Genomic DNA, 16,340 nt, shown 5'->3' with positions numbered 1-16,340 from the left:
TGTGCACTCATGCGCTTCGCTCGCGTGAGTGGAACTTCACATGCAAGTGCAAGTGCCTGCCACTTGTGCCAGTGGAGCTTTGCACGCAATTGCGAGCACCCTCTGTTCACATGGAAACACAATTTATGCGAGCAGTGGGCATGCCCACCCACTGCCTGCACAAATAGACGTATGAAGGTGCGCCTGCCACTCACATGCCCATTCCCCTGCCAGGCCGAACCACCAAACTGGAGAGGTTGGGGACCGCTGCTTCAGCCAATGGTGGAATGAACTAAGTTTACACAGGCTTTGAGAATAATGGAAAGGCAGCAATCTGAATAGAATTGTTTTAAGAAATTCAAGTTTTTCATTTCGTTTAACCTTGTGAGGTTTCTTCCCTCTTTCTTAATACTGTGAAGCAAGATTGGTATTACTGCAAGGAAGAAAACAACTGCTGAGAATCTTGTCTACTCTGCAATATTAAGTCTTTCTTAAGGCTGCAGTTGTATTTTTGCCTAAGATAAAGACTTGAAATAAGGTGGTGGTTAGTGTAGTTTTCTTGCCAACAATACAGAAGTGGTTTGTCAATGCCTTTCTTTGGGATATATATTTATTTTCCAGTTTAGCTTACAGCCCTGATTTTTTCTATCGTTTCCCACCCAAGCATTAACCAGGTCCATCTTGGTTAGTCTTTTTGAGATCAGCTAAATTGGCTAAGCAATTTGTATCATCAGATAATTTATGAAGCCAAGGGATATTCTACTTAGATATGGACAGAGCCGAGGAGTTCAGAATTTTATAGTTGGTTTTCTTTGCATTTGCAAAGCATCTTTAAATATATTTAGTTTTGCTGTTAAAGTATAAAATGAGGACAAATGAAATTGCAATTGTTAAGAACTAGTATTAGGCAACTATTATTAAAGGACCAGAGACATTGGAGTTATTTATGTGGAAGCTATAAATAGTAATGCTGAAGTTCATGTAAGGTTGAGAGAAGTGAGAGTGAGAGATATTGAAAGTTACACTGTAATTTATCCCTTGACTTCATAAATTGTCTGAGGATAATGTAATTTATGGAATTTTTAAATGTGGTACAGGGCCCCCAACACACTGCCTGCAGGGAAGCACAGGTATTTGATTGATACAGTGGAGAACCAGTGATTAAGGTGTTGACTAGGATTAGAGAGACTCTTGAAGTCCAGAGTTGGCCTTAAAAGTTCCCTAGATGACTCTAGACTAATCATTCTCAGCCCAACCTACTGAAAGAATTGTTGTGGGAAATAATTGAAGGAATATATATTACTTTCTGCTATGGGAAGAAAGGTAGGGCATAAATCAAATAAATATACATATGCAAACATTTTGAATTTTATGTTTATTTTTTAGCACACAGGAGGTATCGTAATTTGAAGGCCTTTCCCCTTGAAGGCATCAAAATCAGAACTCTTCCAGAAAAGTCAAAATGGTTTTGTGCATTTCTCAAGATAATTCTATTTGGGAAGGATTCTAGCCACTGCAGAATCACTGGCTTAAAGCTGAATACTTCCTTGTCTCCAAATTAGTGGAAGAATGGGGGTACCGAGACTCTGCAAAATACTAGCTAAGCAAAATTTTGCAAAAGAAGTTAATCTGAGCAATGTCTCCTCCTTTTAAATATTATAGCAGCCAGATCTCTTGAAGCTTCACATGGTTGGTTTGATTTGCTGATGGTTATGAAAGAAGTGCTTGTCGATGCTTGCACAGATTGCAGGAAATGGCATATACATTAAATTTGGATTTGGATTCAGAAGTCTGAAAAGCGTTCGTCTACAGCACGGGTCTCCAACTTTGGCCGCTTTAAGCCTGGCAGACTTCAACTCCCAGAATCCCCAAGCCAGCTTTGTTGGCTGGGGGATTCTGGGAGTTGAAGTCCGCCAGGCTTAAAGCGTCCAAAGTTGGAGACCCCTGATCTACAGCATAAGACACAGCAATATTACTGGGGCTTATAGTAAATTTGTAAACAAAGAACATTGCACCAAAAATACATGGATGTGTGGGTGATCTGGCTGCAACCTGTCACCCCATTGATTGCCAGGGTTGATTCAGCTGATCTGGTTGGCTAGACGGGTGTCCCCTTCCTTCCTTCCTGCTCCGTTGCATCTCTTCTGATGCTGCATGCTCGGTGGAAGAGGACAACCATCCCAGATAGAAGTGTACCAATCTTCTGTCAAGGATATACAATGGCTGCATAATTCCCCGCTAGAAACTCCAAAAGATACATGGTAGAAGTCATAAGATTTGCATTGCTGACTGGAATTGAAGTTCACACATCTTAAAAGTTGCCAAGGTTGTAAATCAAGTAAAGTTGCACCAAAACCAGCAACAGAAACTTGGATTTTGCTATTTTTATAGTGTATCTTTTACACAGTGTTCTTTGTTACATATGCACTATAAACCCCAGAATTTTTTCTGTGTCTTAGATTGCAGGTGAACATTTTTTTAACTTCTGTATCTATAATGTATACATACGAAAGAGTTTCCTAAAATCCAAAGTTTATCAATATAGATTCAAATGTTCTTAGTGAAGGCTCCTCTGGCGCACATACTTAAAATTAAGGAATAAAATATCATGAATACAAGCTGTCCAGGAAATTTGTTTTCAGCACAGTAGAATATGTAGCCTTTGAAAACCAGCCCTGTTTTTTCCCAAAAGTTTTGTTAATACAGTAGTTTCAACCAAAGTTGAAGGAAAGGAAAACACTATTTTGATTGTTCTTATTGTGAGTCACAAACTCCTGCTATTTACTGATAGGTCTCAGATCCACCCTCTTCCGGATCGTGATTTAGGCTCTTGTTTAGTACCATAACTATTTGTTTTCAAGTTGAAATGAGACATGAAAGCTAATGTTTGGGCCATCTCTCTTTCAGCAAATTTATGAAAAATATATTTGTCTTAGGCTGTGGCCTGACTGTTCCAAGACTTTTTGGTACATGAAAATAATGAAAGTTAAGGACACCAGAAGAAAATTACTTTCTCTTTGCAGTCAGAAACCTGGTAAAGTTACGAAACCAAAATCTTTCCTTTCTATTCTAGTTTTGAATGTGCTCACCACTAAAAGTTGATAATTAAGTAGCTGTAAGTTTTACACAGTGCACAGCTGGCTTATACACCACCTGTATTGTGGGCATATTTTGGTGCAGTGACTAAGAAGCCGGGAGGCTGTGTTGTAGCCTCCCTTAAGCATGAAAAACCAGTTGGATGACTTTGAGCCAGTCGCACTCTCGGCCCAGCCCACCTCACAAGGTTGTTGTAGGAAAAATAGGAAGTAGGAATAGTAGCTTTGTTTGGTGCCTTTAGTTCACACACACACACACACACACACACACACACACACACATAAAAAGGATAAAAATATATAATAATTTATGTAATAATCTCTAAAATTTATATAATAATATATATAATAATCCCTAAAATCTATTTATATTTATAATTAGTGATTTATCATTATCACTTATTATAATTAGTGTTTATTGGCATACTGGGTACCTACCAAAAAAGTTTGGACAGCTGTTAGAAAATTTACATATTGACAAAATTTCCATCAGTCAATTGCAAAAGGCCACACTGTTTGGCTCAGCACATATACTGTACGGATCCATTACAATATTCTGAGTTCTTGGAAACAACTGAGTGTGGATGGAGGCCAACACCAGCAAAAGAACTGGCAGCTGTGAATAATAATGAACAACACCTGCCTATCTACCTGGAGTAGGCAGATATTCTTGAACAGTATCAAATATTGGCCTATTTCAGGCCCTTGGGTAGGACTCAATAGGTGGATAAAACAGCCATGTACAGTCTAAACATCTGGCAATGACAATGCAACCAATATAATAATAGAAAGGGGATTTCAGGTGTAATGGCAAAGGTTGCTCATAGTCTCAGACCTTCGAGGTTTTTCCTTAACAGCCTTTTGTCTGTTATAAATCTTAAAACGTTACCAAATTCAAATGTGACATGGTTTGCATTTGTCAGCCATTCCTTAGATTCTGTTTCATAAAGCAAAGCATACTTTAAAATCTCTGGGTGTCTTTTTATGCCCAATCATAACCTTTACTTTCTGCTTTTTTGCAGAAAAAGTAAAGTAATGGTAAAACCCTCTTTCCCACAGAAAATGGCCAAACCCAGAATATATTTGTGACACTTTTTGTTTTGTGTAGTTTTTAACTTGTCCAATTCCAGTTTAAGCTTGCACATTCATGCATTTTTAGTATAAAACATCTTAACTGGATATATTTGTCCTGGAGACATTTGAATGTATCCAACTCTTTTTTCCTTTTTCATTTTTTAAGAATGGAGACATTTTTGAAATACAGCTAAAAGTGAAGGTGAAGGTTAACGATGAAAACATATCTGTGGGATCCTTAGTGCTCTGTGAGCTTGGTGGTTTTCTTGCAGGTGTTTCATTATCCAACTAGGTAACAACATCAGTGCACTGATAATGTTACCTATTTGGGGAGTGAAATGTCTGTAAGAAAACTACCAAGTTCAGAGAGCACCAAGGACCCCTAGGTCAACCGTATTCTATCAAAAACATGTCTTTTTTGTAACCTTTAGTGAAAAGGAGGACATTTGTTCTATTATAAAATTAAATCCTTACTAAAACAATAGGGAAGACTGACCTTTTCTATTTCTCAATACTTAACTGTATTTTAGCATTCCAATAATTCAAGCATTTCAAATACAAAGAGCTCATGTTAGGGGAAAGGAAGCTGAGTGATGGAAGATGAGTGGAAAGCACTCTACTTCAAAACATGAAGGTCCTAAAGGTTCCTTTCGACATGTCTCCAAAAATTAGGCCCACAAAGTTGCTGCTTTTGCATGAAGACAGGGCTCTAGCCATTGGTGGCTGCCCTCTCAGGGAAAACATGAAGATGAGGAAAGGGGGAAAGATTCCTTCTGTGTTTTTCCTCCTCTCCAACAATGTGTGGTTGCTTTCTGCAGAGGAGAGAGATCTCAGAGCTGCTCTCCAGCAAGTGCAGGCTTGTTAGGCAAAGAAAATGCAACAAAGTTTACATATTAAGAAGAGCAACCTTTTTTATTGCTTCCATCAGGATGCTATTTGTGTTGGAGCATCCAAAACTTTAATGGCTAGGAAGCTTTAATGGCTGGCAGCTACAGCAGAAGTGACCATAAGCCATGGAGCTCTGTGGCCAGGTGGGAAAGACCTGCAAATCTAGAAGTTAGGAGGCAGCCTTGTAATTTCCACGGAAGTGGCTTTGGTCTGGCTTCAGCCTGGCATTCAGAGAGAACCTGCCTTATGAGGACAAGATTATCTTGGTAGCTGGCTGCACCTTTATTCCACTATCTCCTGTATGCTCAAAGTGGTTCTTTTTCCAAAGATGCCTACTTTGGGAACATTTCATGTGATTTTTAAAAAGGCAGTTTTTAAGATGATGTTTTTTTAAGTGCGCATACGGTTTTTCATTTCCTTTTCAAATTATTTTCTTTCCCTTCTTTCTCTCGGTTCTGTGATTCATGGGCGGCTTGTATTTTAACAAAGAAAAGAAGGAAACGTGAGTTATTATTTCAGCAGAAGTATCAAAAGCACCCAAAAAGCCATCTTCATAAAAACTGCTAACAAGGATGCTGGGATAAAGTTTTGTTATGAAAAAGTTGAGAATTTCTGTAGAACTGTGCTTGTTATTTCTTCATAAGATCATCTTAAGTTTGTTCGTTCCTCGTTTCTTTTGGGCAGAAAAATGAAAATGGTTTATTATTTTCTTCATGATTAACGCTGAAGAATGCTTGAGGATCTTGTGTAAAATATTTGTGTACTTTTCAGTTAAAGTCTTACTGCTGTTCATGAAGAAAATAAATTAAGGTCCATATTAATTCAATGGTTTTGGAAGTTCAGAAGCCCATTCTTTTATAAAGCTTCTCTTGACTTAATTAAAGTACAGGTGGTCCTTGACTTGCAATTATTCTTACAACCAGTGACCGTTCAAAGTTACAATGGCACCGGGGGGAAAATGACTTATGTCAGGGAATTGTGCAGCAAGTGTCCAAATGAAATCAGAGAGGCTTAAATTAAGTAGTCTTATAGAAATACATTTTACATCAATATCTGCAGCAAACAGGAGCATCATGAGGTAAATCACAGAACACACAGAAGAAAAAAAGGCGGGAAAACAGGGCAACTCCCACTCCACACTCACAGCAACCAATCATAATGCAGGAGCCAGCATTCTCCAACCAATCAACTACAACTCTGTTCTGGCTCACTGCAAAACCCCACTGCTCCAGCTACTAAATTTAAATATCTAACAACTTATGTCTGCTGTTCACACTTAATAACCATTGCAAGCATCCCTGTAGTCATATGATCAAAATTTGGACACTTGGCAACTGGTGTGTATTTATGGCAGTTGCAGTGTGCCAGAGTCATGTGATCAGTCTTTGCAACCTTCTGACAAAGTCAGTGGGGCAGCTCGATTCACTTAACAACCGTGTTACTAGCTTAACAACTGCAATGATTCATTTAACAGCTGTGGCAAGAAATGTCATAAAATGGGGCAAAACAGAAATTTTGGGATCAGTTGCAGTCATAAGCTGAGGACTACCTGTGTTCTTTCAATAAGAATTTTGAATGATTTTATAACCAGCTTTCTATTACATGATGCAAATCTAAGGAAATAATCAACTAATCTTGCTTGTGGTGTAATATGACAAATATAGTGGATTTATTTGATAGAAATGCTTGAATTTGCAAGTGTCCAATCTCTCTCTTTCTGTCTCAGTCTCAGTCTCTCTCTCTCTCTCTCTCTCTCTCTCTCTTTCTTTTGCTAATCATCTGTTCTGCTCAGGTTTTCTGTTGCTCACAAAATAGTGATTTTTTTAAAGTTGGAAGCTCTCTTGAACCAGTTGGATAAATAGACCAGCGGGCTGCAGCAGGAAAAGGAGGTGGCATTGGTCAATCTTGTCCATGTTTAAAAAATGAAATTACTGCTAATGCAAAGAAACTATTTGATATCACCAATAATCACATGTGGAGAATTCCTCTAAAGGATAGGATCTGGCCACTTGATATTTACCTGCAGGTTCAAGATGAGACTTCGTATGTAGGCATTAATTTCCATGCGGCATTTTAGGAAGAAAACTGAACTGTTTTTACCACAATTATAAAACTTCAGTTTTGGCAGCATTTGTGTAGGTGGTCCTTAACTTACAAAAGTTTGTTTAGTGACTCTTCAAAGTTACAATGGCATCGAAAAAAGTGACTTATGATCATTTTTCACACTTAACGACCATTGCAGCATCCCCATGATCACATGGTCAAAATTTAGATGGTTGGCAAGTAACGCATATTTAGGACAGTTGCAGTGTCCCAGAGTCATCTGATCATCTTTTGCAAAGTCAATGGACAAACCAGATTTACTTAACAACTATATTACTAACTTAACAACTGCAGTGATTCATTTAGCAACTGTGGCAAGAAAGGTGGTAAAACGGGGCAAAACTGACATAACAAACGTCTCATTTATCAACAGCAATTTTTGTGGTCATAGGTTGAGGACTACCTGTACTTCAAATACATTTCCACTTTAATTTTTTTTATTCAAATATAGGTGTAGGAAAGGACTCGGTAAAATATCTTTTTCTGGTTTATTTGTTTGTTTTTGTTACATTTCCTGAAAAGGATGCCAGAATGCTAGATTGCAACCTATTAACTCATCTTTTCCCTATGAGGGAGAAGTCATTGGTATGAAAAATTTCTAATTGCTGCCTTGATCAAAATGGGTTGTTCTTTCCCCCCATTCTCTGGCAGATGGTGCTTCAACTCTAGTACGCTAGGATGAGCCAGGTTATTTAATGAAACTGTAGCTGTGCCTCTCCGGTTTTCTGCGACCAAATTAGACTCTGAGGTTTGGAGCTATATTTAGATAGGTGGTTGTGTGATCACTTTTTTGTACTCTAGGACTATTTGATGCCATTCTCTGTAACCTCTCCCTCTTTCACTTTCCTCAAGGTAACAGAAGACAAGAGCACAGCTGTCCTAGAGTTTCACAAAGTCTGTAAACATCCTGACACGCTTCCCTCGGAGAATCGTGAGGTTTCATTGCACAAGGCGGCAGGATAAGTTTCCAGACTGGCCTTGCTCATCATCTGTGAAAGAGAGCTGGCACCTGGATTGCTTAGGAAGTCTTCCAGAGGCTGGTCTGACCAAATGTCATAAGGCTACTTAACACAAGAGAAGCAACTTGACCAGTAGTATCTCGAAGAATTTGGGGTAGAATGAAATACTACACCTTGGAATGTATTTATTACCTATAAAATGTTAGCTACTCTTTATAATTTCCCCATTTCCTCCTCCTCCTCCTTCATTAGATAAACGTTGCTGCTGCTTTTCCATAACAAGATTTATCATGTACTCTTGTTTAATTTTAACAATGGAAAACTGTTGACTCCAATTATGCACATTCTTGAGAAGGGATATGCAATAGAAAGAATCAGTGTAGTCTTAAACTAAAATGGACTCACTTGTGTCTATTAAAATTTGGAAACTGTTGAACTCAACTTCTTTGGATGACTTTTATTATGAAAAATATGCTTGAACTCTCATTTGTCTATTTTAGGATTATACAATCTGCCCATTGCCTTCAGACATTCCATGAGTATTGAATTAGGCATCAAATATTTGAGGCGCAATCATACAAGGAGGCAAATGTAACTTGTGGTTGCCTTTTAAAATAATAGTAATTGTGCCAAGGTTTCTTAGTGCAGACCTGGGCATCATTTTAGTCTGGGAGAGCATTGAAAAGGTTGAATGCATATTGTGAGTCCTGTAAAAAAACACTTGCCATGAAAGACTTCCCTATTTACAAAATGGCTACAATGCTAGGCATGGCTAGCCACAAAGCACCATTTTACAAGAGAGCAGTCTTACTCTCCATTCCGAGAATTCTTTCCAAGAATTCATCAAAGTGTAATCTTTGCAGTCATTGCTGAAAATAAACACAGTGTTTAAATGCAAGAGATCAGTTCCCAATTTTAAAAAATCTGATGGGACCAAGCACTTAGAAGATACCAGGAAGGGGACCTGGAGGCTCGTTGGTCATGGTCACCACTTGCCTATCCAAAACCTAGGTTATTTGAACTTCCTGAAGTATACATGTCTAAGGCTTGGATGGTTCCCCCACAGATTTTCTTAAGCTAATGGATGCACTTTGTTGCTGTGGTTGAGTTCAACCATATCCTCTTCTATCATCTGTGATTTTGTGGTTATGCACCCTGTGCTTCCCTACAACTCCCAGAATTTCCAGCAATTAATGGGGGCACCAGACATCCAGCCATGGAATCATTGAATCTCTTGTTTCTACAGTGGCACCTCTCCCATTCTTTTCAAAGGTCTGCTTTTTCAGACTGGGAAAAGGAATTGTCAACCAGCTTTCTGGGTTTCCGCTATTTTGGAAAAGCTGTTGGAATTCTTGAAAACATTCAGCACTCAGCTGTATCTGGATACAAGTAATTATTTTGGTATTAATTAGAAATGATCGAATGATCTAATCATCTCAGAATTGCTTATTGTTAGAATATTGGATAGGCATTTTAGACATCCACAGTTCTACACAATTGAGAAATAATTCTCGAATTGTAGGGAAATGTTATTATATACAAACAGGAATATAGGAACATATGTACCTTGTTTCCCCCAAAATAAGGCATCCCCTGGTAATAAGACCAGTCGAGCTTTTGAGTGCATGGCAATAAGGCTTTCAGGATTCAAAAAAATATAAGACAAGTCTTATTTTTGGGGAAATACGGTATATTAATATATACAAACGGGAATATATTGGTAAAATACTTGGTATGCAGTGCTATTTGCTGATTTTTAGTTTTTATTGCATGCTATAATTTTATAACATTGGGGAAACTTAGTCGATGTGAAGGTTGAAAATTACTGTAGAAAACCCCCATTTATAAGAGAATTTTCTTATAAGAAATCCCACATTTTACTTATTATTTATTTTCTAGATTACGGTAGGGCTATGCAGATCCAAATTACAAAATAATTGGTTTAAAAAAAATAATAAGGCAGGGTAGGATTTAAAACACATTTAGAATTCTGATGAGTTTGAATTTAAAGGACTTAAAATTTTGAAACATGCTGCTTCAAGTATAAAGCAACTGTTCTGAGCTTGAAAACAAACATGTTTTGATCATTTGGAAATCTATCAAATTAAGAGCATGAATGCATATTTTGAAATGTTCTCTTCATCCTTTACGTGAAGATTAAACCCAAAGCTTGTTTTATTTGGGCAGGAAGTATAAGAACTGAACTGAAATAATAAACATGAAATAGAAGAAAACTCAGAATCAGTACTGAGAACAGAAGCAGGCAAACTATAGCCTTCCAAATGACGCTTTCATCATGTGTTTCATTTCACCATTGTCATGCTGTCCAGAACACTTAATCATAGTTTAGCAATTTCTAAACGGTTATTGTATGAAAAACAGTGTAATTTTTCCAAGAGGATTTTGTGCTGCCCCATTCTGAGAATTGATTTCATCCAAACAACTCGGATACCTCGAATTCATTCCTGTTCTAGGAGACTCAACTCCAAAAATGGATAAACGACTCGACTCAACTCAACCCCCTCCATAAGAAAATGGAATGGTCCGCATTGCTTTGCACTTTTATCACTAAAAGGTTATGGTAATAGCATTTAAAAAGTAGAAACACATGCTGTGTTCCTTTCTTGACAGATTTATGATAAACTGCCCACTGTGAATCCGGTCTGCATTTAACATTGAAAACAGTCAACCAGCAATTCTATGTCTCAAAGGAGGGTTAAATGTAAAAATAACATCAAATTAATCCTCTGGTTTTGCAGACATTGTTCATAGGAGGAAAATGGGTTTGTGCTAAATTACACAGAAACATTTCCTTTGGTCAAATTAAGATTGACTGATTAGTGATACATATTAGTGAAGCTATTATTAAATGCATAGCCAAGTTATTGTCGGTTTTAATAAGATTGTTATTATTATTGTTAATTTGTGCAATTTCCCGATTCTGATCCAAAAAATGCTGCTCATTACGATCTTTTAAAGTTTTGAAGAATTGAAACTCGAGACTTGTCTTGAACATTATCTGCTTCTATAGAAGTTTGCCTGTCTTTCAGTTCTATCTATAGAGACATTGCATTCTTTTCCCACCACTGCAAATGGTAATGACTTTGGGTTGGACCTTTTTAGAAGTAATGCTTAGGCAGGGTGAGAGCTTCTATCTAACCCTGAGAATAATGTTCTTCTGTCAGGCCTTTAATTACAGCTGTCTTTTGCTAGTATGCTTTATCATTTTGTGTTTGGAATGGGTTTGGCTGAGAGCCAGTTTGGCCAAGAGTTTAAGGCACTGGATTAGGAGAAGGAAAGTCCAGGTGCTACTCCTGCCTTAAGCATGTCAACCAGCTGGATGATTTGAGGTCTGTGAGTCTCTCTCGACACTGGGAAGAAAACCATGGCAAGTGACTTTGAAAACGTTGCCAAGAAAACTGGAGGAACACATTCATGCAGTTGCCAGGACTCAAGGCTGATTTGAAGCCACCCAAAAGAAGAAGAAGAAAATGATTTAGCTACTCCTGATTTCTGATTTATAGATTATACTTTTTATATTTAAGAAAGGTATGGAAATTGCTTTGAATCAGAAGGCAATATGTAAAAATAAAACGTTTAGAACAAAGCAAAAAGTGGAGACAAGCGATAACTTGCTCAGATAATGGATGATGATATAAAAAGAGAATGCTGCATTGCAGGGTGCTCATGACACTTGTCTCTTACAGTCAAGTCTAGCAGACATTTTGTGCATTGTTTCCCAAACCTGTTAGACTAGCAGTGAAAATGTGATAAAATCAATGTATTGACCTTGGGAAGCAATCGCAATCACTTTATGGGGTATGTAAAATTGGATTGTATCATGTCTTGCTTGCTGGACATTTATTTGACTCCATCACAATTTTTAACTTCAGCAGGATCATCACAGCTGGAATTGCACAAAGATTGCTGGAGTGGCCAAATATAGCCCTCTGGTTACAGTGCAAGTTGCAATAATCAAAACTGGTCTTCACCCTTCTTCTGTCAGAGCTGCAATGAGACTGATGGTACTGTTTTGGAGATTGAGTCCAGTACAGTAGAACACACCAACTCTACTCATAATTGCAAATTCTGGGATTAATCAAACACCAGGCCTGCTATTCACAAAGAGCAATGTGGAACTAAGCAGCGTGTTAATCAGCCTGCAACAATGGGCAGACTGCCTTAAAAGTATTCAACTGTTCAGATCACGGAAGACAGATCTAAGCACGGAGTGTTGATGTCTGAATGAGACACAGACATTTTTAATAAAAGAAGATTGGCAAGGCTTTAGTCATATAGAATGGGAGAAGGTTGATTAATTAACAAGAGTAACATTGCTTAAAGTTCTGGAACAAATTTAGCAAGTGTCATTAAAAGAGCACCATCTCACTAAAACATAATACTATTATCTTATATGTGGTATACTTTTAATTGTATTATCTTTCCTGGCTCAGAGTGGTTCCTCCCAAGTTACACATATCTTGTGAGACATGCTAGTACTTTGGAAAAATCTCAGTCATTTCATAATTTGCAAAATGGGGAAAAAAATTTATTACGGCTTTTGGGTGCTAGTGACCTAAATTTGCATTCTAGCTAATATTCTGGTGGAACCCTGTTGCTGAATTATCATTACATGCTATTATTGCATGTAATGTAAAAGCACAAATGTAATGAAGGTTTGGTGAAAGAAGGGAATGTATTATAAGGATTTATTGATATTTTTTTTAATTGTAAGTAGTGTTTTGAGCAATTGTATTCGTTTTTGCAAGTAGTATGTAAGCAAAAAAAGGTCTGATTTAAAGCTGCAATATAAGGGAAAACTCAGTTGGTTCTCTTGTATGTGTATGTATATTTCACTGCTCCATTTTGGTAATGCAAACTATTTCTTGCCCTCCTCTAGTTAAATAGTTTGATAATACATTCTGTGGGATCAAATAAAATTGAGTTTGAATATGAAGATGTATTTTACAAGTTAGCTTAAAGTGGAGAAGCTGAGCTACAAAAGCAGGCTGCAGAAGTCAAGTTTTAAAAAATTAGTGGCAATAGAGTTAGAACTGAGTTTGCAAGAGAAGCTTTAAATAAATTACTTTTCTCGGCATTTATTAATCCTGAGCAAAAATATTTGCAATTTTATGTTAATTTAAATAACCTTTAATAGCTGAAAACTAAATTGGATCTCTGTTTATCCATATATGTGAGTGTGTGTGTACGCGTAATGGGAGTCACCCTGAAGCACAGAAAGACATGTGAATTGTCAGCAGTTCCTGTAATTTTTGCAGCTGGGAAAAATATCTGAAATGATGATAGGAAAGTTGCTGACATTATCCATATTTTATCAATTACATTTTCCACAATGAATAACCTAAGATCAGCAGGTCAATTATCAGAACAATGCATAATGTATATAAGCTGATGCTTTTTAAAGGTTGATTTGGTTTTAGTTTTTCAAAAACAATTTACGGGGGGAGTATTTCTTCTAAATGGAAAATCATTTATCGAAGTTGAGCATGAGTTTCACGCATCCAAAAATCAGAAATCAAAATGAAAGAATTTTTTTTATTGGAAGGAAGGTGAAAAAATGGCAACAGAAAATGTGTCTCTGTAACTCTTGGTTCATACAGTTCACATAAAAGGGGAGAGATATTAACTTCACTATCAAATTGGAATCTGAACTTTTCTCCTGATATTCTTTCTGCATTGACTGGTCTTGTTTATATCCTGGAGTTGGCTTCATCATTTACAAAATTTATACCCATCAAGTTTTCTCGAGGGCTTATATTTTATCCTATTTCTCATTCAATTTTTTAATTTCCATTGTACAAATCTCAACGGTGAAGATAAATAAACTGAAGATGGAGAATAGCATTCCCAGCTGGGAATTGACCGATTTGCTGCTCTTCTTGCACCCCGTCTCCTAAGCAGGTCCAGGAACCTTCGAGGTGGGTAGAGCAGATTTTGAAAGGTGCTGCAAGTAGATGAGAGAGCTGTCAAGAGGAGAGTTGAGCTTCACAAGGAGACACCAGCTAACGCAACATTGGACTTCGCCATTTTATGCTTCTTGGGTGATTTTTCAAGCATCCATGCTTGTTCTCAATTTAGGGAGCCATGAAGCAGACGTTGTAAATTACACCACAGACTGAATAATTAGAATTCAGTACATAGAAGCCATGTTGGAAAGAGCAGGAACTTCAATTACCTTCATCCTGCTGCTAAAATAACAAACAATTCTTTGAATTATTTTGACTTAAATATCTTGACTTTTCCATACAGAGGGTCTCTCCTATTCCCCCAGGGTTGATATCATGTGAGAAAATAGACCCAAGTCACAATGTATCTCTTGGTATGAACTTTTTTCTTTTGTGTAGCAATTTAAGCACTAAACATAAATAAATAAAAGTAGGTTCCAGATTTATCTGGTTTTGTGGTTATTGACAAGAATTCTATCCAAATGTTTAATTTAATAACTAGCATTAATTACATTTTTAATAAGTAAGATTGGACTTGTTTGGAGAGGGTATGCTCATAATTTATGAATTGTTAAGGGTGATATATATATTCATTCATACACACACACACACACAACACTTTTGCCAATTGGGCCTGCAATGCTTGCTGATGTCGTTGATCCATCTTGTTCTAGGTCTCTTTAATGGACACTTTTATCAAGTGGGGTCCATTCTATGACTGCCTCGGTCCACCTGCCATCAATTCTTGCTATGTGACCAGCCCATTCCCATTTCAATTCTTTTACTCTCTTGATGATCTATAATTTTGTTTGTTCTCTAATCCATGTGCAGAGCCTTCTATCTTGTTTTGTGATGCCGAGCATGTATCTTTCCATGGCTCTTTGCGCTACCCATAGCTTTTGTATTAATTGTGAGGTTAGTGTCGATGTTTCACTGGGGTATGTTACACACATACACACACACACACACACACCCCTCCAACAGAATGAGACAGAACTACAACCTATTGTAATATAGATGTTAAAATAAAATAAACATGACAAAAGGAAAATAATTATTGATGTGGTAGAATTGTTTCCATGTTGTCCAATCATACGGTACTCTCACTATACATATTAAATTTTCTAGAATCAAGTTTATCAAGTTTTGTGGTGTCCAACTTTATGCTGAGGTTATTTAAACAACTCCAGTGTATTGAAATGAAAAATTGGGTAATAAACAAACACTCCAGCCTTTACTGTGGACCCATTTGTACAACATATTTAATTGGGTCATGTGGTAAATATGTGAACTCTTAAACTGCAAGATTGCCTTCAATTAACCCAGATGGGATAAGAATTAAAATCAGGCCTAGGCACGTTGTGGACTATGTTCCTTGGATCCTTATCCCCACCCCATCTTGACAGATGTCATACAAGTGCAGTCAATGCCATTTCGTTCCCATACCTCAGTCTGAGTCTGTCTGAATGATACCCCTTCCCCACCCTTCCTACTATGTAAATTGCATAGGTTCACTACTGTTAAAGTTAGTTTTTCTAACTCATGTCAGATCAGAAAATAATTAGTTTTGATTAGAAGTAAAGGAGTGTGACACTTTTAATCAGTGTATAACCCTTCCATTTTTACATTCATTTTATCCCCATTCTGTGTCAAACACTGCATCGTAGTCCCCTTCTTTTTGCCTTACAAGCAAAAAGATGGGCTGAAATTGTATAAAGAAAAAAGAAAAAAATAATGTTCTGGAAATTCTTGCAGCTTCCTCCTAAGACATGCATTTTTGATAGAAAAGGGTGTGTGTTTGTAAGCCTTTTCAAAGGGAAGATTAAAAATTAATATAAATGAAGAGAAAGACAGAAAAAGAAATAAAAAGAAAGCTAAAATACAGGAAAGGAAGTAAATAGGAAAGAAAAAATATACAAGGAAATAAGTTTTCAATCTTCTTCACAACTATAACAACAGTTATAATTCTAAATTTCCCTCTTAATCTATGGTTATATATTTTTTCTGTAATCTATCCTGTCCAATCATCAAAACCATATAATGGTATCATAAGTTCATTTTTTTCTGTTTCATGCAAAAAGTATATAAGGGGTTTCCAATTAGCAATAAATGAAAATACTGTCTTTTCTCTGATCAAAGTAGTCTGTTTAGGCATCTTAGCAAGTTCCATCATTTTCACCAGCCATTCTTTCATTGTGGGCAATGCTGAATCTTTCCATCTTGGTGCATACAATAACCTCGCGTAAGATATCATGTACAGAACCAAAGTTCAATAA

At 37.0% G+C, this 16,340-nt stretch overlaps 1 protein-coding gene across 7 annotated transcripts in view; it reads left to right on the top strand.

Moving 5' to 3' along the window:
* The window catches only part of PWWP2B (PWWP domain containing 2B), a 50,514-nt gene extending 35,935 nt beyond the window's left edge, over positions 1-14,579 (top strand). For 5 of the 7 annotated variants that reach the window (XM_058188192.1, XM_058188194.1, XM_058188190.1 and 2 more), the window contains exon 4: positions 7,992-14,579. The gene's annotated coding sequence lies outside the window, so the exon portion shown is untranslated. The remainder of the gene's footprint in view (positions 1-7,991) is intronic. The other 2 variants (XM_058188187.1, XM_058188188.1) reach the window with 1 other exon arrangement.
* Positions 14,580-16,340: the final 1,761 nt, after the last annotated feature.

This window comes from Ahaetulla prasina, chromosome 6, assembly GCF_028640845.1.
Source record: "Ahaetulla prasina isolate Xishuangbanna chromosome 6, ASM2864084v1, whole genome shotgun sequence".
In the NCBI taxonomy this organism is placed as follows: Eukaryota; Metazoa; Chordata; class Lepidosauria; order Squamata; family Colubridae; genus Ahaetulla; species Ahaetulla prasina.
This window is presented reverse-complemented; position numbering and strand designations above follow the sequence as displayed.